Source organism: Sus scrofa, chromosome 4 (genome assembly GCF_054392235.1).
Source record: "Sus scrofa isolate SSC_HxYL_T2T_F1_AM1 chromosome 4, Sscrofa_HxYL_maternal_Yorkshire_Landrace_v2.0, whole genome shotgun sequence".
Classification (NCBI taxonomy): Eukaryota; Metazoa; Chordata; class Mammalia; order Artiodactyla; family Suidae; genus Sus; species Sus scrofa.
The window spans coordinates 40,765,884-40,789,990 of record NC_139386.1 but is presented as its reverse complement, the minus strand read 5'-3'; the positions used below and the strand labels follow the sequence as shown (position 1 = coordinate 40,789,990).

The 24,107-nt window shown below is 40.1% G+C and overlaps 1 long non-coding RNA gene across 1 annotated transcript in view; it reads left to right on the top strand.

The window, feature by feature from the left end:
- Positions 1–24,107, top strand: part of LOC102164357 (uncharacterized) — a 652,820-nt gene that overhangs the window by 608,943 nt on the left and 19,770 nt on the right. The window contains exon 12 of the long non-coding RNA XR_014843622.1: positions 13,104–13,234. This is a non-coding gene — a long non-coding RNA (uncharacterized LOC102164357). The remainder of the gene's footprint in view (positions 1–13,103; positions 13,235–24,107) is intronic.

The following is a 24,107-nucleotide window of genomic DNA, read 5'->3' as shown; positions in this document are numbered from 1 at the left end:
AGTGGAATAATATTTGCACTTTACATGGATAATTGGTTGGCCTTGTGGAAAATGAATTCCACTCAAGAGAGAGGTTCAAGTCAGGAAGACAGGTTAAGAAAATATTGCAATTATGCAAATGAATATGATGAGGACAGAAACGAAGGCAGTTCAGAGAGAAGCATTAAAAGAGAATTAGTAACAAGTAAAAAAATATGTATATATATAAAGAAAAAAGGATTAGCATGAGATCCTGCTATGTAGCACTGGGAACTATGTCTAGTCACTTATGATGGAGCATGATAATGTGAGAAAATAGAATGTATACATGTATGTGTAACTGGATCACCATGCTGCACAGTAGAAAAAAATGTATTGGGGAAATAATTTTATATATATATGTGGATAGAGAGAGCGAATTAGTTGATACATGCATAGGAGAAAAGACATGCCTTGGTAGTTATTTAAATGTAGGGACGGAATGGAAAGAAGAAATCATCCAGGATGTGAAGGCTCCTAAGTTAAGTTACTAAGTAGATGGTAAAAAACAACCTTGACCATAATTGATAAGCTTGAGAATACGCTTGGAAGAGAAATGTGGGGATAGGGAGGAAAACCTGAGTTTGGTTTTAAACATTTGACCTCAAGGTGCTCTCCAGGCATCCACAGTCAGAGTGGATGTCACTGGAGAGAGCTGGGCTAAAGATTCACATGCGGGAGACATAAATATATAACTGAGAACATCAAGAAGAGATTAGAGAAGGAACTGAGAACTACATCAAGGGGAATACCCACATTTAAGAGGAAGAGCTATCAATAAAGGGGATGAAAGGATAATGGCCAAGGGGAAAGGGAAGGACCAAATAAAGTGATATCATAGAACTCAAGTCATGGAGAGTTCTAAAAAGGGGGAGTCAGGGTAAAGGACTTGAATGGTGCCAACCTCAAGGTAAAGTTGGCCGATCAACACAGCCCTGAGAAGTGACCCAAGAAAAGTTGTTGGAGAGTATTTATTTATAGCATGCCCAGATCTGGCTGAAAGGAAAAATTTCTAATTTTTCATTCATCCTGAGGTTTAAACAGTTGATAATAGCTTAAACTGCTAGGTTTCCTAGAGTGAGGGAATGGCATATTCAGTTCTGAGGTCAGATGTTATTCAGCTCAGGTTTAAGAGGGCTTGGCAGAAGGGCAGGGGTCCTAGAGTCTTTCCTAAGACTCAGAACTTCACCACATTACTCACTTATGTTGTGTTATAACTCGACAGTGAACTTTTTTACTCTGTGTTGGTGATGCTTACAATGATTGCTCTCTGTTTCCTGGTTTGTGCCGAAGATCCTTGTGTGGTCAGACCCCTCTCCATGTTGGGCACATGTGCATGCCGATGTGTGCTTGGCAGAGGCATTCCTGATTTGCACAGCCTCTTGCAATTTGTCTCTTATGTTCACAATCTGCCTGTGGGTTTTGCTCAAAAATAACTATTTCATTCCTTGGAATTGCACCCCAAGACCACTTCTTTGCACTATATTTATCACAGGAGGTTCCTTAGTGCTTTAAGGTTTCCAAAGCACTTTCATATTGAATATACTTAATTCAAGCTTCACAGCAACCCTATGAGATAGATGAGTTAGTTGTTAGTACTATTCCCATTTTATAGTAGATAGAGAAAACCAAGGCTCAGAGAAATCATATGACTTACTGAAATCTGCATAGATTTTGATATTTTGAAATATAATAAATGCTAATAGTTCTATTGCTTTTACCATGAGTTGGCACTGTTCTATGTAGTCCATATATTAACTTATACTGTAACTCATTTAATCCTTATAACAATCTTGCAAAAGAGGTACTATTAATACCCTATTTTATACCTGTGGAAACTTAGGCACAGAAAGAAAAAAATGACTTGTCCAACCTTGAGAAGAGGGATTCAGATTCAAGTAGTCTAATTTCCAAACCAGCTATGTTATCCTTGAAACTCACCTCCAATTAAACCAGTGTTAACTATATTGTGTGGCCCTAGCCTTAATGTAGCAATAGTGTTTCTTCCAGCACCTGCTTGAGTCAACCCACTTAACCTCCTTCCTCCATATATACTGAGTTTCACAGAAGTGTCATGAGATAGACAATGAAGGCTATATTACAATACCTAATTTTCGAGACCTCTTTTTTTTTTTTTTCCGTCAAATGTTCAGTCCCACCCAAAGAACTCAAAGTTGCCTGTGGTGTTGGGTGTGATGTGTGAGGTGGTTTGAGAGCTCAGTCATTTATGAGTTCTTTCCTTCTTTGTATTTCTGTCTCTGTCTTCCTCTCTCTCTCTTGTTTGTGGCATTTGCCAACTTCCATAGGGTAACTACTCCTGCCATGGTTTATTTCAACCTACCATGGTATCAACTGGCTCGAAAAATTCCTGAATATTTAATGATTAGCTTTGGTTCCATCCTAAAGTGATTTTATGTGAGGCACTTAAAATAACAAACTGGTAAGGAAGAATATATTTATTAGCCACATTCCACATATGAGAACACTGAGGCACAATGAGGGTAAATAACCTATCCAAGGTCAATGTTACCACATATACCAAGGGGCAGAGTCAGCTTTTGGATGTGGGCACAGAGCTCCAGCATCCCCATTCTTATCCACTCCATTGTGCGGCCAGCCCCTCAAATATTGGCTGGGCCTTTCAGTTTCATTTTGGTGTCTCTAAAAAAGGAAGGGGAAAAAAGTCATCAATTGCTTTCCAAGTTCCTTGCCTGGTTGTGCAGCCTCCCATCTCACCCTTCCACTTTAAATGGCTATTAACAAAATTCTATTTCTAGAGAAAAAAGCTGAACATATATCATTCCCCTGCTCAAATGCATTCAAACGGTTTGCTGCTACTAAAAGGATAAAACATAAACTCCTCATGTTGGTATCCACGTCCTCCACGGTCAGCTCTTCTAGTCTTCATTTACAGCTCCCCTGAAGATTTTGTCTGGTTCGGTGACCATTTCTCAAACAAGCCATGTGTTCCCCTTACCTCTGGGCACAGGCTGATCTCTCCATCTGTCAAAGTCCTACAGTTTCCAAGTCCTATACAAATGCCACTTTCTCTGCAAGGTCTTCCCACCTGCCTCCAGTTGGAATAAATTTATTTTCTGCTTCCTGTTGTCCCACTACATTTGACTTGTCCTACCTCCATTATAGCACGTAGGACGATCTGGTTTTTATTAGAGTTATATTCCATAGTGTGGGAGATACGTCTGTCTCCCCTACCACAGAATGAGTCTTTGTGGGCAGGGGCCATGATCCATTCCTCATTATATCTCTCCCTCAGAACTCAGGAGAATAGCTGTGATTTTTATTGCTGAGAACAATGGAAATCTGAGCTTGGTGTAAACTGAGTATTTACTCTCCTCTTTCCCATTTATGGGTTACTACCCACTCTGGGTCATCCCCTGAGGACAGGAATGCCAACCCCCTCAGTCAACTAGGGAAGCAATGAGGGAACACCTTGTACCATAGCCACAAGGGGGCAGCAGTGAGAGTGCAACTACTGACCTGGAGGTCCTATGCCAGGTCCTGGACCTGAGCCTGTCCTCCAATAATCTGGGACAGCAGTGATGCTTTCCAGGGCAGTTCTCCCCCTGGTCAAAGACACAGCCCCCTCCCAGACTCACATGCATCCTAGAGGGTGGAGACTTTCCACCTTGTGGACCCAGAACCCAAAGCATCATCTTCCCTCTCCCATTCCCTCTCTACCTTATTGGTCTCTGCTTTCACATGTTAGAGCCTTCAAAAATACAACAGAGCCACCTGTCTACTCCCCCAATGTGACTACCTCATTATCTAGAAAGTCTGTACGCCTGCCCCTGCAGCAAGGTAGAGTTGATTTAGTGTCTACAAGGACTCTTAGGTATGGTCAGATGAGTTTCTGGGACTTTTCTAGATAGAGCAGAAGAATGAAAACAATCCTCCCACTTCAACACATGTACAACCCATCCAATCCCCGGAAGGCCTTCCTATCTCAACATCAGCACTATTGGTACTCGGGCTGGCTACATCTTTATTGTAAGGGTTATCCCACATGCTGCAGGATATTTACCGGCATTTCTGACCTCTACCTGCTAGATGCCAGTAGTACCACCTGCCTCAGTTGATACCCCAAAATGTCTCCACATATTGCCAAAGACCCTTGGCTGGCAAAAACTCCCCCAGTTAAAAAACCACCGATACAGGTAAAATTGCCATGTAAATGACCCCTGTCCATTTAGAATTCTACTGGACCCAGCTCCAGCCTTCCAATGAGTCCTCCATCAGCTGCATGTTGTTTCTGCGGTTGGTGCCTGAGTTCCAGTGCCTGCATGGGGACATTCCTGGATGGCTGCCCTGGGCTGGGTGGCAAGCCTATCATCTTGATATTAGTATTGGTTTCCAGATAAAACAGAAGGTGAGAGGGACATATTTCCAGCAGATGGTCTGTTGAGGTTAGGTATGTTCATTTGAGAATTCTCTTGCCTCTGAGTCTGGCACTCTGAACAGGGCCCAACAATGGGGGGAAAAATATGGGCAAATAAGGTCAACCCCAAGGCTCTTTTTCTAATTAGGCTGCATTTCTTTGTAGAGAATAGTTTTGGAAGGATCTCATTTTATGGAGTCTTGCCCTAAATTCAAGCAACATAAGACATCCTTCTCAGCTGCTTAAAGAAAACACCTCAAAAGGTCAATAAGGCATTTGGGGGAGGGGGACTCTATATAAAACCTCCTGTTGTCAAATTTCCATCCTTCTTCAACACACTCACACACACACCCTTTCCTACCCAGATCCTTCTTTCCCCTGTTGAAAGGTTTAATGTATATATTTTTAAATGAAGAAAAAACATCTTGTCAATGAACATTAGAAATTATGCACAAATCTCCCAATAACTTGCTTTTCTGTAAAATGCAGGAGTACGAGTTTACATTATATTAGTGCTCAGAATGTTTCTTTATGAAGCGTTTTCCTTGGTGTTAAATAGCCTAAAGTACCATATGTTTCTTAATAAAAAGCCATGTAAAAACCGACATTAATAAACCGAACTCAAAGAAAAGCTGCCCCAAGACAGCTCTAACCAATCCTTTTTATGGGCTTGCCAACAATTTCAAGATTGTTTTAATGAAAAAAATTTATGTTCCTGTCTTTGTGGACCCCAGCACACCAGTTCCCCCTGTTCACCCTCGCCCCCCCCACCCCCCCGGGGCCCAGCCAATTCTCCAGTGCCCTGCGGAAGGGCACACTCAGACCTGGGCAAGCAGTTCACTGGGAGGGCTGGGCTGTCTGGAAACTCCTGCATACACACATGGCCCAGCAGCCATGTCCAAGTCCACGCCTGTTAGCAGTCCCAGGTACTGCACTGCCATCTCCCTGGCCACTCTGGTCCCTCATGGGGCTACACTGTGCAGGGTAAGCCAGGGAGTGACTTTAAAAGGGAAAACTCCTTGGAACCCAGCCTGAGGAGCCATGAGCATGTTTCCAGATGCTCAGTAAGTTGCAGGGGAAAGAACACGACCTTTAGACCAACATTTATCATTTGATATTGTAATTGCTTTTTTGTAAGCTGGTCTCAGCTACTGGATGATGAGTTCCTTGAAAGTGGGACTGTATTTTGTTGATCACATATAGTACTTAGCATTATCTTGATTTTGCAATAGGCCATCGGTCTATATACATTGAAGTTTGATTGCTTTCAAATTCTAGTTTGGCCACGTATTGCCTATAGGTTACAGACTAAATGTTTGTTGATTGAATGACTGACAATGAGAGCTTTAAGTAACTGTTTTATGTAACTAGTAATATGATAGAAGTCACTCAATAAATGCTATCACTTTTATTTGCATTTGTATTACAATTATTACTGTTACTAATGTTATGTGTGTCTCAAGCAAGTTACCCTCTCTGAACTTTCATTTTTCTGTCTGTAAAATGGGTTCCATGATACCTGCCTTCTTACTAGGTTACTGTGAAGATTAAGAGGCCCATATTGGGTGCTCTGTAAACTGATTCTTCTAGTTCTTTCACAGTAGAGGTAATGACCTTTGCTTTCTAACACCTACGGAACATAAAACACCACCCCCCTTACCCAATACACATTAAAAGACTGCCATAATCCTTCAAAGAGAGGATGTGATTCCACTGAAGCCACCTGCTCCCCATCTCTAGAGACAGCCTGTAGAGGGAGGCACCCTGGCTTGAAAGGAACACCAGCCAAATGTGTGGCTGTCTACTGATCCTAGGCTATGTGCATCACCTTTCTTTTGTATTTTTTCTCTTTCTTTCTTCTGTCTCCTAATACACTTATTTTAGAGACATGCTAGCCTATCTCCATAGAATAAGAAAAAGAAAGCACTGTTAACTCTTCAGGGTTCTGGAAAGACAGCGGGCACTGCTTGCGACTTGATATGGGAGTGGTATCAGGGAGGGTGACCTTTTCTTAGCTTGAAAATTGAAAGCAACCCTGGACTACTGTTGAGCATATGCTCTCTCTTCCCACCTTGAGTTCTTTCCCTAATGAGCTCTGGATTTGTTTGCTTGTTTTTTCTTACCTCTTAGAAAATGTTACATTTTAGATAATCTTAACATCTTCACCTCTTACAGACTGTTATGTAGAAAAAAGGGTAGGTGTGTTCTCATGTGACCACCAAGATAGAGTCAGGACAATGGATAGCAGTCATATAGATGAAACTTTACAAGAAGGAACATTCTGGCAATCAGAATGTTGTAACCAGGAGTTCCCGCTGTGGTGCAGTGGGTTAAGAATCTGACTGCAGCAGCGTGGGTCACTGCAGAGGTACAGGTTTGATCCTTGGCCCAGCACAGTGGGTTAAAGGATCCACTGTGGCTGCAGCTGTGACTTGAATCCAATCCTTGCCTGGCCTGAGAACTTCCATATGCCATAGGTCCTTAAAAAAAAAAAAAAAAAAAAAAAAAAAAGAATATTGTAACCAAAGGAAAAAGCTGGCTAGAAGGTGGCAAGCTCACCACCCCTGGAAATGTTCAAAGAAAGATTTGGATAACCTAGTCAGAAGTGCCGCAGAAGAAATTCTTGCTTTGAGTAGGGAATTGAACTGAAGACTTGTAACAAAATGGAAGACCCTTTGCCCTCGCACCCCCATGATTAATTTAAATCTGTTTTTATTTCTGCCCTCATACATCTACTTAAGCAGGAGGTACAGACATACTTTCTCCGATGACTGGGACTAATAGGGCCAATATTAAGTTAGTTCCTTTCTCTACTGATGCCATCAAGCTACGATGGAAGATCTCTTTCTGTCAAAGATTCTTTGTGGCTATGGCCTTACAGTCGTTCTCCTAGCCCCCTTGTTTGTCTAGCCAAGTTTATTTTTTTTTCTTTTATCAGACCAGTTTTGACCCCCTCTCTGGTTTTCATCTACATGAAAGGGTTCTGACCCTTGACGTCTCCTGACTCCTGGTTGCTCAGTACATGCCCTGAATTTTGCTTGTCTGCTTGGTGTCTGAATTTCTGCTTTGCCTTGATCTCAACTTATATTTGCCCCCAGATCTTAACTACCTATAAATTTACTATGATAGTCAAGTGATGGAATTCTGAATTAGCCCGGGTTCAAACCCTGCTTCTTGTTAACTGGTACACTTCGGACAAGTCACTTTAGTCCTCTAAGCTTTGTTTTTCTCAACTATTAAATGGAACTATAGTACCTCTGTCATAAGGGGTTGGTAGGGTTTGTGCCCAATAAATGTTATTACAATTATTATTTCATAAAGACCCTGATTCAGTCTTTACTCTTAGGCCCCAGATTCCCAGTCCTTCTCAATGCTTTGACACCATCAACCACTATCCCAATACATTCAAAATCTTGGTTTAGGCTTCCTTTGCTTAATCAAATGAATATGTTCCAGCTAAGTTGGCTATAAATCATTTCCATAAGGTGAGTCCTATTTGTCCATTAAATTTCATCATAAAATCCAGAGCATAATTCTTTCAAAAATCATTTTGAACCCTGAGTATAACAAAGTTGAACTTCAGAATTCAGAAAATCTATTAAAATAAAAAAAAACCTTACCAGTGAGCAGTTATCCATATGCAAAAGAGTTGTCACAATCATACACTGTTTGCACGGTTACAATAGGAGACAAGACAGCAAGTTCAAGAAGCATGGAACTCCCAAATTCCATCTATCTGTGATGGCCAATCCTTTAGAATGAATGTGTGACTAAATTCATGAATTTGTGAGTTTAGAAGTCTATCCAGCAAAATGAGATCATTTGTCAGTGTTGCAAAATCACTACTCACTACTATGTTTAGCATTGTTATTCTGTCTCAGGACAGCCAGCTTAAAGAGAACCAGATATCATACGGGTTCAGACAAGAGGGCCATGGAAATGTTTTTGATGAAGCAGGCACAGTGCATTCTTGTTAGCCATTGGCTGTTTCCTGAATATGTCCATCAATCTAAAATTCACCAGACTCCTGGAAGGACTTGAACCAAACCTAACTCCAAACCAAAATTCAAATAGAACTGAACCCAAATGTTAACATTTCATCAAACCATGAACTCAACCAACTTTCATGGGGGAAAGGGGAAAAAAAGCTACTAAAGCAGTTTGATTTGAAGCCAAAGTTATATGTTTTATGAAACTATTGAACTGGAACAAAATCAGATCAAAATATTCCCTAAACTAAATTTAAACTAAACAAATAACTTTTTACTTCTTTCAAACTGAATCCCTGACTACAAACAAGGCGTACTTTAGTGCATTTGATATTTAATTTAATACATGTATAATGTATCATGGGCAGTTTTTTTTTCCTCTGTGAATTTTCTGTTTAATACAAAGGGGATAATAATCCCTACTTACTTCACTAAAGTTACTGTGAGGATTCAATGAAATAATGAGCAAGAATTTCCATTATCACCACCACCATAATCATCATTTTCTGATCTGCATTGTGTCCAGCACACAAGGGGTCAACTTTGCATTTTGAGTCCTCCAATATGTTTGCTGGCCACCAGAGGGCAGCAAAAGGGTAGAAACCCTTGCTGGAACTGACTGGAATTTGTCTTACTTAAAAGGACAGGCTGTGAGGGCTTTCCATGTGCCAAACACTGTTCTAAGCATCTTGCATATATTAACACATTTAATCCTTAAAACAATACCATGAAGTGAGTCCTGTTATTATTCCCAATGGAGCAGATTAGGAAACTGAGGCAAAGAGGTCAAGACATCTGTCCAAGGTCACCTAACAGGTGGCAGAGCCAGGATTTGAACCCAAGCAGCCTGGCCACAGAATTCCCCACTTTAATCATCATATACTGCCATCTGATATTAATTTTGGAGCGTGCTAACCTGGGAGAGGTTCGGATCCTGGCCTAATTCAAAGGCTGGGTGGACCTGCAACCCAAGATGACTTTATAAAGTTCAAGACCCAGAGCACAGAGAGTCTAAACCTAAGCCAGAAGACTGTGGTGTGGACAACAACAGTATTAGGGACTGATTCAGGGCACAAGCATCAACCAAGTAAACAGAAGAATGCTCAGCGATGGGCGGGGGGCAAGAGAGGGTTCAGGCATAAATGTAGGAAAATGATCAGGACAATTGCCTTTGACAAAAGATAGTTATTCTCATGGTGGCTGGATCCAACTGGCTCATCCTTCTAAAGCTGCAGTTTGTCTTGAGGTTTCAAGAGCCAATACTAAAACAAGACAACAGGGAGCTGACTTGATTCCATTTTCACAGCAATGTCCAACTCCTGGGTTTTTGTTGGTTTTTTTCTTTTTTTAGTTTTGTTTTTGGTTTTTTTTTTTTTTAGTTTTTTAATAAAAAACAAAACAAAGCACAACCAAAAAATCTACTATCCTGCTCATCACAGCCAAGTCTCTCAAATGAACAGACCATACTAACATCCCAATGTCTTCATTTCCCACACTTACCCCAACCCACTGCAGTCAGACCTCTGCCAGCACTTCAGAGAGACTAACCTCACCAAGATTGCCAGTCATATGCCAAATACCAAATCCAATAGCCACTTGGCATCTGCAGACGTGTCTGCAGCTTTTGACTTTATCAGCCCCCCCTTCCTTCCTAACCCTCTCCACCCCTTCATCAGATATGCCTTGTTCGACCACCCTCCATCCAGATCTAACCCTGTTTCTCTGAACACCATTGTGCATTCTGTTTATTGACTTCTTTTTTCCACCATCTCTTGTCAAAAACCATGTGATGGTTTTTAACTGGCCTCCTTACCTCCACTTTGGACAGCTTAATCTAGCCTTAACATCGCTCTAAAGAGAACATCTCAAAATACTGAAATACTATTCTGATTGGGATTCTTCCTTGCTTCAAATCATTCAATGGTTCCCATTTCCCCATTAGGAAAACTTAACTACTTTTCCACCTACTTTTCCATGGGTTCTGGCAATGCCTTTCCACATGCCCTTTGTCTGCTCCCACTACTCAAATGCCATTCAACTTCCCACAGTTTCGCAAGCCTGTCCTTTGCATTCTTCAAAGTGCAGCTCAATCATCTCCTTTCTCCTCAACAGACTTCCCTCAAGTCCTTTTCCCCTAGACAGAGCTGCTGGTTTCCCTCAGAGCTCCCATGCACATGAGGCACTGGATGGCTGTGGTTCACTCACAGCCACGTGTCTCTACTGCTCCTTTTGCATGAAGGACCATGTGGAATGTAGCCTGGCATTCTCAATACCTAGCAGAGACAGGCACTTATATATCTAAGAAATCAATGGCTTTTTTTAAACAGGCATTTTCTCACTAGAGCACCTTTCTGAGGAAGTTATCTCTATGTCCATGATATCCTCAGTGTTGAGAGCACTGAAGACTCTCATGACATGAGCACAAGACAGTAATGGCAGAGCACCATGTCATGAAGGAAAAAAGACCGAGATACAATACCTAGGGCATCCGTGCTCACCAAACAGTAGATGACTGGGAACTGGAATTCTGGTTTTGAATATATCTTATTAGTTCTTGAAGACTGGAAGGACTGAGGCAATGCTGAAAGCTGCAAATTATAAGTCAAGTGAGAGTTATCATATCGATTTTATTTCTTTATCAATGACAAGGTACCAAGAATGTTAATGAGAACCAGCAGGGGCTTGCTGAACAGCAGGCCCTGGCCAAGCAGGTCCGCAGGCCCCAAGAGCTGCCCTCGGGACTGGCTTTCCTCACCACGTACCACTCAGTGGAACAGGGCCTGACAGTTTAACATGGAGCATAAAATGTGCTCTCTCTGGGTAGCAGGCCACTTAGCATATTTGACTAGAATCATGTGGACCAGATTTTTTATTGTTGTTGGTTTGTCTTGCCAAAAGGAGCAGAACCTGTTCACCCTACCTTGCTCTTAAACCTCTCCTTCAGTAATAATTTAATAATCTGAGAAAAATTTTCTGTACAGCTTCCTTATTTGTTTGGTAGAACTTCACATGATCACCATTTCTCCAATCTGTCATCCTAGCAGAGAACGGGGCCACAGCCAGGAAAGGCAAAAACTGCGGGATGCGACTTCATGGCAGCTGCTCATCTGCTGCGTCCATTTTTATTTTTCACTTTGACTCTGAGAGCTGATAAGCATAAAGGAGAAAAGCATGAAATGCCAGTTCTTGGTCTATCCTCTGACTGCAAGGTGGGATGGGGAGTAGAGCAGGGTAAGCTTCTATCATCCCTGTAAGTCATCAATACAGGTTATTTGATGCTTTACCACTGGACTTACTTCCAGTCTCTGGTGCAGCATGGGGATGAGACAAGTGCCTTTGCATCCCTCATTCTGGGTTCAAATCCTAGCTCTTCAAGCAAGTAGCCATTTGACTTTCTGACAAATTATTTAATCCCTTGGGTCCTCAGTGCTCTCAGCTGTATCATGGGGATAGTAATAACTTCCTTAGAGAGTTTCTCTAATGAGAAAATGCCTATAAAACACTTGGCATCAAGCCTGAATCAGCACTTTGTAAATGTGAGCTGTTATGACTCTCAGTTTAAATTCTTAGAAGTTGGATTGGCTTTCATGAAGCTCCAGATCAATCCTAGCTCAGTATGCCTTCACATCTGGCCTAAAAACATTTGGAAATCTCAGGATGACTGCCATGACAGTAATGGCAGAGCACCATGTCAGCTGACGAGAAAGAACAGATCTGCTCCCTGTGGCTGAAGGTAATCGCTCTTGCAATCACAAGCAATTTTTGCTACTGTCAGCATCACTGAGCCAAAGTGGGTCTGGATGAGAAAACCGGATCACTCTGAGTTGGTTCCTATATAAGCCAATCTATCAACAAAATACCAAATGCCCCCTCTTCTGAGTGATGAGGTAACAAAGGAGTTGACAGGCCAGGTCACTGGGTCTGGAATCTTGCATCCAACTGTGTCCTACATGCTAAATATCAGATCAAAGTAAAAAAGAAATCAGGAGAGAATTGAGCCAACTTTCTATGTGCAAGACTAAACATAATTTAATTTTCAAATTTTACACAAAGTTCTCAGGACTGACCACCACTGGAAAATTTCTTTCTGAATTTTCTTCTCTAAAATGACACGTATAAATCATAAAATAAATAAAGCTGTTTCCACAGCTACTCTATTAAGCATAATATTTCGGTAGATAGAAAATAGACTGGTCAATAGAGGGACACTAGTGGAGAAGAGCGTATTTAGGAGAGGTTAATAAAAGAGGCTTGGAAAGCTTCCCAGATTTCACAACTGCAGCTCTTTTAAAGTAATCCCTCAAGGGAGGTGCTGGAAATCCACTACAAGGGCACTTTCACTAACACAGCTGACCCAAAATGAAGAATGTATTTCAACAAAAACAATAACAAATCTGAGCTTTCAACCCAAAACTCAATACCAGTGTGACAGAGAGAGGTGGTGTTATCAGGATTCATGCAGAGCACCAGAGCCACAGGGGCCGGTGCACGCATGCACACACGATTATACATACATGTAGAGCCTGCGGTTCAGCTTCTCTGAGTGACTCTTGACTGATCTGTATGTGTGTGTGTGTGAGAGAGAGAGAGAGAGAAGGGAAGATGGATATAACGCAGGTGGAGAGAATCCACAAACACAAGCTAGATCCCCCAAAACATGTACTGGAACCTGTGTCACTTCTTGTTGCCTCTGACTTTAGGGGTGTGGATTTCTGGGACCCTTCATCATGGAACTCAACATACATACTTGGCCTAGGAGTTAGAAGAATTGAAGGAAGATCTGGGGAAGGTGAGGCAGCTGCAGATCTACCTACTACCTCACACCAATAAGGTGAGTCAGCCCATCAGCCACAATGCGGTGAGTGATAAAATGGCTGCTGCTCCACTTCCGTCCTGCCCCATCACCCACATCCCTGTGTGGCCTCACTTACCGGAAACACAAGAAGGGGAATTCTGGGAAATGTAGTTCAGCCTTGCCAAGCCGACACCTTATGAAGCCACCACAAATAGATACTAGATCTCTCTGCCTCCTATTTCTATGTAACTCCTCTTTAGAGAATGACTTTTCTGCTCTTAAGTGGTTTAAAAGTCTGCAGAATAAAGACTCTTTACTCACTTCAGTGTATCACTCACAAACTAAAATTATTGTTGCTTTCAAAAGTGATTTGGATATTCAGAAATCTCAGTTGAATTCTCAATGTCTAAGACGGCCTGTTCTAAGGGCTTTGGTAGAAGGTGATCTATTATGTCAAGAAGAGTCCTCTCCATTCTACACACATGCGTGTATGTGTATGTGCATACACACACTCACACACTATAGTTCATAAATAATTTCACAAGCTTCATGTATTTTCAACATTCATTAAATGTCAAATTTTAGCAGGGATGTGAAATTAATGTGCCTGTCCTCATTGTCCACTCTGAGTACCAGTGGCTTTGAGATTGAGAGATCATTTTGCCTGACACTGAGTCATCTGGAAAGCATCAAACCTGAGCTGCTCAGCTGCTATTTAAAGTGTGTGTCTCTCAGTTTTACAATAACCATGGTTTACTGAGATGGTAGAGGTGAACATTACCATTTTAACCAACACTTTAAGAAAGAAAAAAAAATGTAGGGAGCAATCACATGGCAATATTAAATATTTTTTTCATTATATTTTCTAATAACTCTCAAGCACTGGTAACCATAAAAGCCTTCATAATGTGTTTATTGAGACCAGTAATCAGTGCAGGATGGAATTTTCAATATAACACAGGCAGGTTTTCTATGAAAGTGGCATAGGGAACTCTGCCCCTTTGCTGGAATATAAACTTGACTCCCTCTTTAGGGCATTGAGGTAGTAAAACACAAGAGAACTTCCTAATGGAAATGAGACTATTCTCATTAAATTAAATGAGACCATTTAATGTGGGTGAAAGTGATTTAAAATTCACACACCTCCTGCAAATATGTTCTTAATTTACTTTTTAAAGAGTAAAATGGGTTTGGTAAATATTGCCAGGTATAATAAATCATAAAACATTTAACACCGATTTGTCAAATGTAGTTTACATGAACTAGCACTTAGTGTTATTTATGCCAGACTGAATGAAATGGCTGATATGTTAGGAAGGTTTTCAGCCAGTTAGGAAACATACAGCGAGCAAAACATTGTGCTGGGTGGTATGTAGGTTATAGAAATACTACACATTATCCTCAAAGTGCTTACAGTTTGGATGGGGTACTCAATCAGCGATACAAGACAGGATACGAGAAGGGCCTGTCTAAACTAGCTTGGTTTCAATTAAACTACCCAATGAAAACCATCCTTTCTTATCTGATCCTACCCATCCCCCCACCTGGCCACCATCCATTAAGAAGTCCCGGCCTTTTAGAACTGTTGACCTGAATCTCCCACCCCAAACTTATCTTACACTATCCTGCACTCTTTTTCTAAAACATTTAGGTTTTCGGCACTTGATCTTTTGTCTTGGATGGCTTCACAATCTCTTATGGGACCAGCTCTTGCTTCAAATAGAACTGTTACTTACTGCTTAGATATGTATAACTTTAGCTACTTAGAGTAACATCCTGATGTAATTTAATTCGTACCTTGGGACCCTACCCTAGTATAGGCTGATTTGGCTAATGTCCTTACTTGATCGATGTCTTTCTGACAATTGTACAAGTTCATGAAGGTGCTATAAGAGTTTCATGTTCTGATTTTAGGAGGCAAGCTAACACTCATACTCACCCAGAAATCCTCCCTTGTTCTTTCCCAAATGCACACACACAAACACAACATACACACACAAATGCACCCAAAAAGGCATACAATTTTCATAAGCCATCCTAATATATTGAAGCAGAATGCACTGCCCTCGCAATTATTGGGCTATCAAAATTTATCTTTAAAAGTAAGGAATAGGGAACATTCACGTTTTCCCTTGAAAGATTTATTGCTATGGCTGTCTTAATAGAAAACTGTATATAAAATACATATAAAGCAAATAGCTGGTTTTGGACATTAGTCAGCAAGTAGCACAGCAGTGATTCCTGACAAAAAGGAATCAATTCAGATAAGCCCTGCAAGTGCAACAATTCATTACTGGAGATAGTTTTGAGAATGCAGCTGAGAGAGTGTTAACTCTTACTGAATAGAGGAAACAGATTATAATTCAGGGAGACTAAGATATCTATAACTTGCAGGGGTCAGGGAGACTAAGATATCTATAATTTGCAGGGGAAAGTACCAGGAGAGAGTGATATGCCCAGTGAGAGATCTGAAAAATCAGCAGAGGATAACCTTGAATGTTGGTTGAGTAGTGATGTATACATTCAAAAATAGAAATTCCTCAAGGCTGCAGCGCGGCTGGGGGGGGTGGAGGGTACACTATGACAGAGCAGGTCTAACAATTCCTGGAGCTCACAAAGGTAAGTCAGTGGGGAGAGACTTTGTGATTTAGAGGGAATTTGTTACTATCCTCAGAAGTCTTTCACTTTTGTAGTAGAATTAAGATATCACTAATAAAATTATTTATTTGACCTGGCTTAACAAAAATTAAAAGCATGCCTCAAATGAATCCAACTGATCCAAAAATAAGTGTATACCAGAAAAAAGATCAAGACTTAAAAAAAAAAAAAAAAAAAATAGGAGTTCCCGTCCTGGCGCAGCAGAAATGAATTCGACCAGGAACCATAAGGTTGTGGGTTCAATCCCTGGCCTCGCTCAGTGGGTTAAGGATCCAGCATTGCCATGAGCTGTGGTGAAGGTCACAGATGTGGTTTGGATCTGGTGTTGCTGTGGCTCTGGCATAGGCTGGCAGCAACAGCTCCAATTAGACCCCTAGCCTGGGAACCTCCGTATGCCACGGGTGCGGCCCTAAAAACAAACAAACCAAAAAAAAAAAAAAAAAAAAAAACAACCAAACAACAACAAAAAAACAAAATACATCACTGAACAATGTAAAACTCACAATGTTCAGCATCTAATCAAAAATTAACACACATGGAGTTCCCATTTCGGCACAGTGGAAATGAATCTGACTAGAAACTGTGAGGTTGTGGGTTCAATCCCTGGCCTAGCCCAGTGGATCAAGGATCCGTGAGCTCATGAGCTGTGGTGTAGGTCACAGACATGGCTCAAATCCTGCGTTGCTGTGGCTCTGGTGTAGGCTGGCAGCTTGTGGCTCTGATTCGATCCCTAGCCTGGGGATCTCCATATGCCACAGGTGTGGGCCTAAAAAGCAAAAAAAAAAAAAAAAAAAAATGTAATACACACATGCAAAGAAGCAAGGAAAGATGAACCATAGTAAAGAAAAAAAAAATCAAATCGCTATTAACAGACCCAGACATGACCAGAGGATGAATTAGTACCCAAGGCTCTTTCAAAAGGTATTATAAATATTACAGATATGCTCTAGGATGTAAAGAAATGCATGAACATTGCTCAGCGGGAAATAGAAGATCTTTTTAAAAGACCCAAATGGATCGGTAGAGAAGAAAAATGAAGGGTCTAAATAAAAAATACACAGATGAGATTAATCAGAGATTACACAGTAAGAAGAAAAGATTAATAAACTTGAGCAAATATCAATAAAACCTATCCAAATGAAACACAAGAAAAAAAAGCCAAAGGAAAAAATGATGAGAGCAGCCATGCCCTCTGAGACAATATCAGGTGGTCTAATATAAGTACAACAGGGGTTTCGAAGATGAAGGAGTGAGGGGAAGAAAACTGGGGAAAAAAAGGTGGCTGAAATACTTCCAAACCTCACTTTTAAAAACAGCTAAAATACTTCCAAATTTCATAAAACCACAGGATCAAAAAGATCAATGAACAACACACAAAATAAGTATAACAGAAACTAAACCAAGGCACATAATGACAAGATTGCTTAAAAACAATGATAAAGAGAAAAAATTAAAATCAGCCAAAGGGGGAAAAAAAAGACACATGGGGCAAAGAAAAATAGAAATGGCAGCAGACCAAAATCAGAAATTATGCACCCCAGAAGAGAATAGAGTGACATGTACAAACTGCTTAAAGGAAAAAACCAAACGCCAAACTAGAATTCTCCACCAAATGAAAAAATATCTTTCAAAATTGAGGGAGACACAAAGACTTTTTCTGACATCTGACTTGCACAAGAAATGTTCCTAAAGGAGGAGTTCCCGACGTGGCTCAGTGATTAACAAACCCAACTAGGATCCATGAGGATGTGGGTTCAATCCCTGGCCTCGCTCAGTGGGTTAATGATCCGGTGTTGCTGTGAGCCATGGTGTAGGTTGCAGACACCGCTCAGATCCAAGCTGTTGTGGTTGTGGTGTAGGCAGGCAACTGTAGGTCCAATTTGACCCCTAGCTTGGGAACTTCCATATGCCATGGGTGTGGCCCTAAAAGGCAAAAAAAAAAAAAAAGTTAAAGGAGGCTCTTTAGGCAAATGGAAACTGGGAACAATACAAAGAACAAATGAGGCTGGAAATGGTAACATGTGGATAAATTATGGTATTTATCTCCTGTTGCTGCTATAAACAAATTACCACAAACTCAGTTGCTTAAAACAACATAATTTTTTTCTCATAGTTCTAGAGATCAGAAGACTGAAATTGGTCTCACTAGGCCAAAATCAAGGTGTTGACAGAGCTACATTCCTTTCTGGAGGCCTTAGGAGAGAAACAGTTTTCTTGCATTTTCCAGGTTCTAGAGGCTGCTCACCTTCCTTGGCTCAGGGTCCCCATCCATCTTCAAAGCCAACAAAGATGGATGGAGTTTTTCTCCTGATCCTTTCTCTCTGATTCTGACTTGTCTCCCTCCCTCTTCCTCATATGAAGAGGCCTTACGTTTATTTTGGGCCCACCTGGGTAACGCAGGCTTCTTTTACTAATTTAAGGTCAGCTAATTAGCATCTTTGATCCAATCTTCAACCTGAATTGCCCCTTGTCTTGTAATATAATATTCATAGATTCTGAGGATTAGGCTATGGATAACTTTGAGAAAACATTATTCTGCCTGCCACAAATACAAATTAAAAGTTTCCCAGTTTTAATCCTCTTAAAAGACAATTCACTGTTTAAACAAAAAATACATAATAGGAAATGCAAAAAAGTACATTTAGATGCAGACTTATTAAAAAAACAAGAAGAGGGAACTTGTTAATGCAAAAGGGTACCTCTCACAATGAAGCTAAAACAGTGATGAATCTCTTTGCACTCTAAACCTGATCACAACAAAACTAGAAATCTAACAATACATCTAAATTTTATACCCAAATCTGAAAATGAAAGGCCCTTTCTTCCTGAAAGTTAAAAACAAAGAGAAATTGAAAAAAAAAAAAAACTGTCACCACCACCAAAACTATCTTAATTCATGTGTCAAAAAAGGAAAGAAAGAAAGTAAGAAAGAAAGGGAAAAAGAAAGAAATGCAAAGGGGTTTCTGGGAAGATAAGAACCGTCTTACCACATATTTTTAACTTCCAAATTGCTACCTTAAGAACAGAGCAACTAAACGGCAAACCAAATTCCCGTGGACAGCACTGATGTTAAAAACTAGATGACAAGGTCTTCCTTGAACTCCCAAATGCAACCAGGTGTGGGCAAAGTACCAGAAGGCCAAATTGAGAACAGCCGCTGACATGGTGAGACCTTCTCTTCAATTCAGTAGTGAGTGGATGGAGGGGGAGCAGAGATGATTTGAAGGAGTGAGTCCAAATTCTGAAAAAGTTCAAAACTGACCATCTAGGGCTCCTTCCAAGGACAGAGCTCTAGTTTGAGGAGCACCATGGAGCATGGAATTGACACTGTACAGGAAAGGGGCAATAGAGGCGAAGCAAGAGAAGACTCAGATAAAAGCGAGAAAGGAGAATCCAGCCAGGAAATCTCAGAAAAGAAGCCGGCATATCTTTTCTTTTTTCACAGCTGCACCTGCAGCATATGGAAGTTCCCAGGCTAGGGGTCGAATCAGAGCTGCAGCTGCAGGCCTATGCCACAGCCGCTGTAATGCCAGATCCTTAACTCACTGAGCGAGGCCATTGATGGAACCTGCATCCTCACCAAGACAGTGTTGGGTCCTTAACTTGTTCAGCCACAATGGAAATTCCCACCACCTTATCTTTTAGTACTGCATATACCTCCCAAGACAAATGACTAAATGAATAAAAAATAAAGAGGAGGAGTTCCCATCGTGGCACAGTGGTTAATGAATCCGACGAGGAACCATGATGTTGCAGGTTCGATCCCTGCCCTTGCTCAGTGGGTTAATGATCCGGCGTTGCCATGAGCTGTGGTGTAGGTCAAAGACGTGGCTTGGATCCTGCATTGCTGTGGCTCTGGCATAGGCAGGTGGCTGCAGCTCCAATTGGACCCCTAGCCTGGGAACCTTCATATGCCGTGGGAGCGGCCCAAGAAATGGCAAAAAAATAAAATAAAAAAATAAAGAGAAGGACAAAAAAAGACAAAAGAAACAATAAGTAAAAAAAATAGAAGTCTGTGAAATTTAAAAAGTTACCCTTGGCAGAACCTCCTTGCCTGCCTGCTCATGTCTCTCACAAGCATCTTAATAAATCTATTTCTTGCCTAAACAAACAAATAGCTAACCCTCAACTGTCTTCTGGGAAGACTAACCTTACATAAAAGTGAACATAGGAGTTCCCCCCGTGGCTCAGTGGTTAACGAATCTGACTAGCATCCATGAGGATGCAGGTTCGATCCTGGCCTTGCTCAGTGGGTTAAGGATCCTGCGTTGCTGTGTCTGTGATGTAGGCCAGTGGCTACAGCTCTGATTCGACCTCTAGCTGGAACCTCCATATGCTGCAAGTATGGCCCTAAAAGAAAAAAAAAAAAAAAAAAAGCGAACATGAGTATAAAAGTCAACTCCTAAATAGTTATCAGAGAAAGACATAGACAAAGACAAACACGGAGTTAGAGAAAGACAGAAACAGAGAGAGGCAGAAAGCGGTAAAATAACATCCTTATACTAGAAAGACCTGCTCATATATAGGATCAAAATTGCAGTGCACTATTTCAAAACAAGCTAAAAAAATTAAGAAAAGTATGTAAGATGTAACATGTATAAATATAAAATAGTGGCATATAACACAAAATGTATAATAAATTACACAAGATTAAAATAAATCAGAACTATAAAATATCAGAAATGAGGAGTTCCCGTCATGGCTCAGCAGTTAACAAACCCAACTAGCATTCATGAGGACACAGGTTTGATCCCTGGCCTTGCTCAGTGGGTTAAGGATCAGGTGTGGCCATGAGCTGTGGTGCAGGTCGCAGATGTGGCTGGGATCCCAAGTTGCGCAGATGTGGCTGGGATCCCAAGTTGCTGTGGCTCTGGCGCAGGCCAGCGGCTACAGTTCTGATTCAACCCCTAGTCTGGGAACTTCCATATGCCACAGGTGCGGCCCTAAAAAGAAAATAAAATAAAAGACAAAAAAAAATCAGAAATAAAAAAATAAAATGCGTGTCAGGAATAATACTTCAGGAGAAACAGAAGGTGCTATAGATTGAATGTTTGTTTCTCCCCAAAATTCATATACTGAAACCTGTTCCCCCAGTGTGATGATGTTTGGAGGTCATCTTTGGATGGAAGTCTGGTCTTTGGTGAATGATTAGGTCATGATTGCAGAACCCCCACAAAGACACCCAGAGAGATCCTTGGCGTCTTCTGTCGTCTTTTCCCTCTAACCTCACATGACAGAAGAAGGTTAGAGGGAAAAGACCACACCTATGAGCCAGGAAGCCAGCTTTCACGAGACACCAAATCTGCTGGTGCCTTGATTTTGGACTTCCCAGTCTTCAAAACAGAGAGAAATAAATTCCTGTTGTTTATAAGTCACTCAGTCTATAGTATTTTTTCATAGCATCCTGAACAGAAAAAGAAATCTTTTTTTTTTTTTTTTTTTTTAGAAAGGGGGAGAGATTTTAAAATAGAAAATAAATGGGGAAATGAAAAGAATTTTAGGAAAAATGTAATCCATTGAAGAGAGACAACAGATATTTAGTAGATAATAGACATCCCTGAAAAAGAAAACTAAAACAAGGAAGCAGAATGAATCCTACATTCTATAATTCAAGAAAGCATTACTGAAATTTCAAAAGTAAAAACACTTAAGATTGCATACTGAAGGAATATACCATGCATCTGAAAATACTGAGGCAGAATGAGCAATATGAAAACATATTCTAGTTAAGTTATGGACTTTTTTCAAAAAGAAAAAATTCTTTGTGCTTTGGGCAAAAAAAGCATATGTCTTACATAGGCAAAGTTTAACAGATTTTTTATTAGTAACCCTTTATGCTAGAAGACAATGGAGTAACATATTCAGGATGTCCAAGTAGAGAAAATGTAAGACAGATTTTACATTCAGAAAAATTGGCTTTCATGCATAAAATGCTCAATCAACTATTATATTAGAATGCAGAAATGAAGTTCTCTTGTGGCACAGTGGGTTAAGGATCTGGCATTGTCACTACATTGGCTTGGGTTGCTGCTGTGGTGTGGGTTTGATCCCTGGCATGAATTTTCCTTATAAATTTAATAGAAAAATTAGTATCAGAAGAGAATACTAAAATGAAAAGTGAGATATTGCAAAGACTGGTGGTGAGCATTAGACATCTAGGTGCTTATAGTTGCTTAATGTTTTCAGGTTTAGAGGGAGTTAGTGTTTTATATATTTTTTTCATACACACATACACATTGTATTGTGAGTATTATATAATGGCTATGTGCTCAGATAACATATATAGTGCAACTATGAAAAATAGAAGAATTATGAGACCATTTGCAAGACCATTTTTAAACTGTTTTCAGTAAGTGTATTGATATGATATAGTTTTTCAGAGACTATTATTTATGTCATGTTAGTCAAAGTAAATGGGTAATTATGGAATATTCTAGTTCCATCATCCCTTGTGTCCTTGAGAATTTAGATTTTTACTGTGGAAGAAAGGAGATGTAACAGTGAAGTGTTTTAGAGGAAAAAAGTAATACTGAATTTGAATTGAAGTTATCATTTGAATCCATGAGGCCCCCATCAGTCCTGCCTCTGTCCAGTGAAGACACACCCCCATTAAAAGCACCCACACGGTGGTCTTAAAATGTAGTTTCTCACTAAAAGAGACCAGGCTTTTTTTTACAGGACTTGTTGGTTGCTGGTCTGAGGAAGGAAATGTACAAAATGAGCTTGGAGTATCTCATCATATCAGAAAGCAAAGAAGCTATCAAAGACTAAAAGGATTGTGTCCAGAGGACCCAGGAGTCAACATGAGGAGATGCTTTGGCCAAACATAGAACAATTTGAACTTCTCTATAATTGATTGAAACCCAACTGGTTGATTGAAACCCACCAAGGAGGTTTAAATATATGAATTGTGGTGATATTAAAAAAAAAAAAATAGTTGGTCACTCTCAGAGGATAGTAGTAAACCAATTAAAACTAGGAAATAGAAGGAAAGATCTGAGGATTTATTTCCTACATGACTGGCAAAGAAGGAAAAACATCTCTTTATCAAGGAAGTAAAAGTAATAAATGAAAAAAGAAATAAGGGGATTAGATGATCCTTCTTATCACCATTCAGAGCCCCTGTGAATTAATGGAACATCAATGGCTGCCAACAACCGCAAAAGGAGAGGTAATCAGGGCTATTTGTCTTCTGATAAAAAAACACACCATCACTTAATTGTCATGCCAAAGGGATCGAACACGAGGCTAGTCCAGCTGCCAATTTGGAGAAAAGATAAAGGTCAGAGGGATGTGTTGAACTGCACCACAAACATGTCAGCAAAACCTAGACTGTGGGAAAATCTACAAGTCACACGCTCCAACAGGTAAACTACAAAGAGGAGAAAGGCATAAAAGGCCAACATGTAGATTAAAAGAATTAAAAGAAATGCTTTTTTTTTTTTGGTTGTACCTGTGGCCTGCAGAAGTTTTCCAGGCCAGGGATCAACCCATGCCACTGTAGTGATAATCCCAGATACTAACTCCCTGAGGCACACAGGAACTCCAAAATGTCATATTTTTTTTGTTGTTGTTAATGAGTAAAATTAAACTAGGGCCCTAGCATGCATGTAAGTGATAAACTGTAAAGATAATCAAAGAGGTGAAAAGATTCAAATACATTCTGAACTCAGAAAAAATAATGGCAATGAAAATATGTGTCAGAACAGCTAAAATAGTATTCAGAGAAAAATGTATAGTCCACAGTAATTATATTAACAAGAGCTTTTAAATGGCTTAAGTATCTAATTCAAGAAGTTACTTAATAAAAGCAGGAAATTATTAAAATCAACGCATAAACTAATTTGAGAATATAAATTATTAAAATATACACATTCAAAGGCTGAATCTCTGAGACAACCTATAGAATTAATGAGCTGTTTAATAAAATAAAAAAATAATTCCACAATTAGTTGAACTGTTCCAAAGCACAGAAAAAGGAAAGCCACTACTTTTTTATCTAGCAATGTGTATAACTTTGATAACAAAATTCAACAATGGTTGCACAAAAAAAATTTATAAAGCAATCTTACTTACTATTATTGATTCAATTACTAAAGAAATATTAGAAAACAGATTCCAAAGGTTATCAAAAGAATAATACACTGTCATCTGATAATTTAATTCAGCAATCTAAAGATAGTTCAATAATGAGAAAAATTATTATTATAGTTTATCATATGGGCATTCCCGTTGTGGCTCAGCAGGTTAT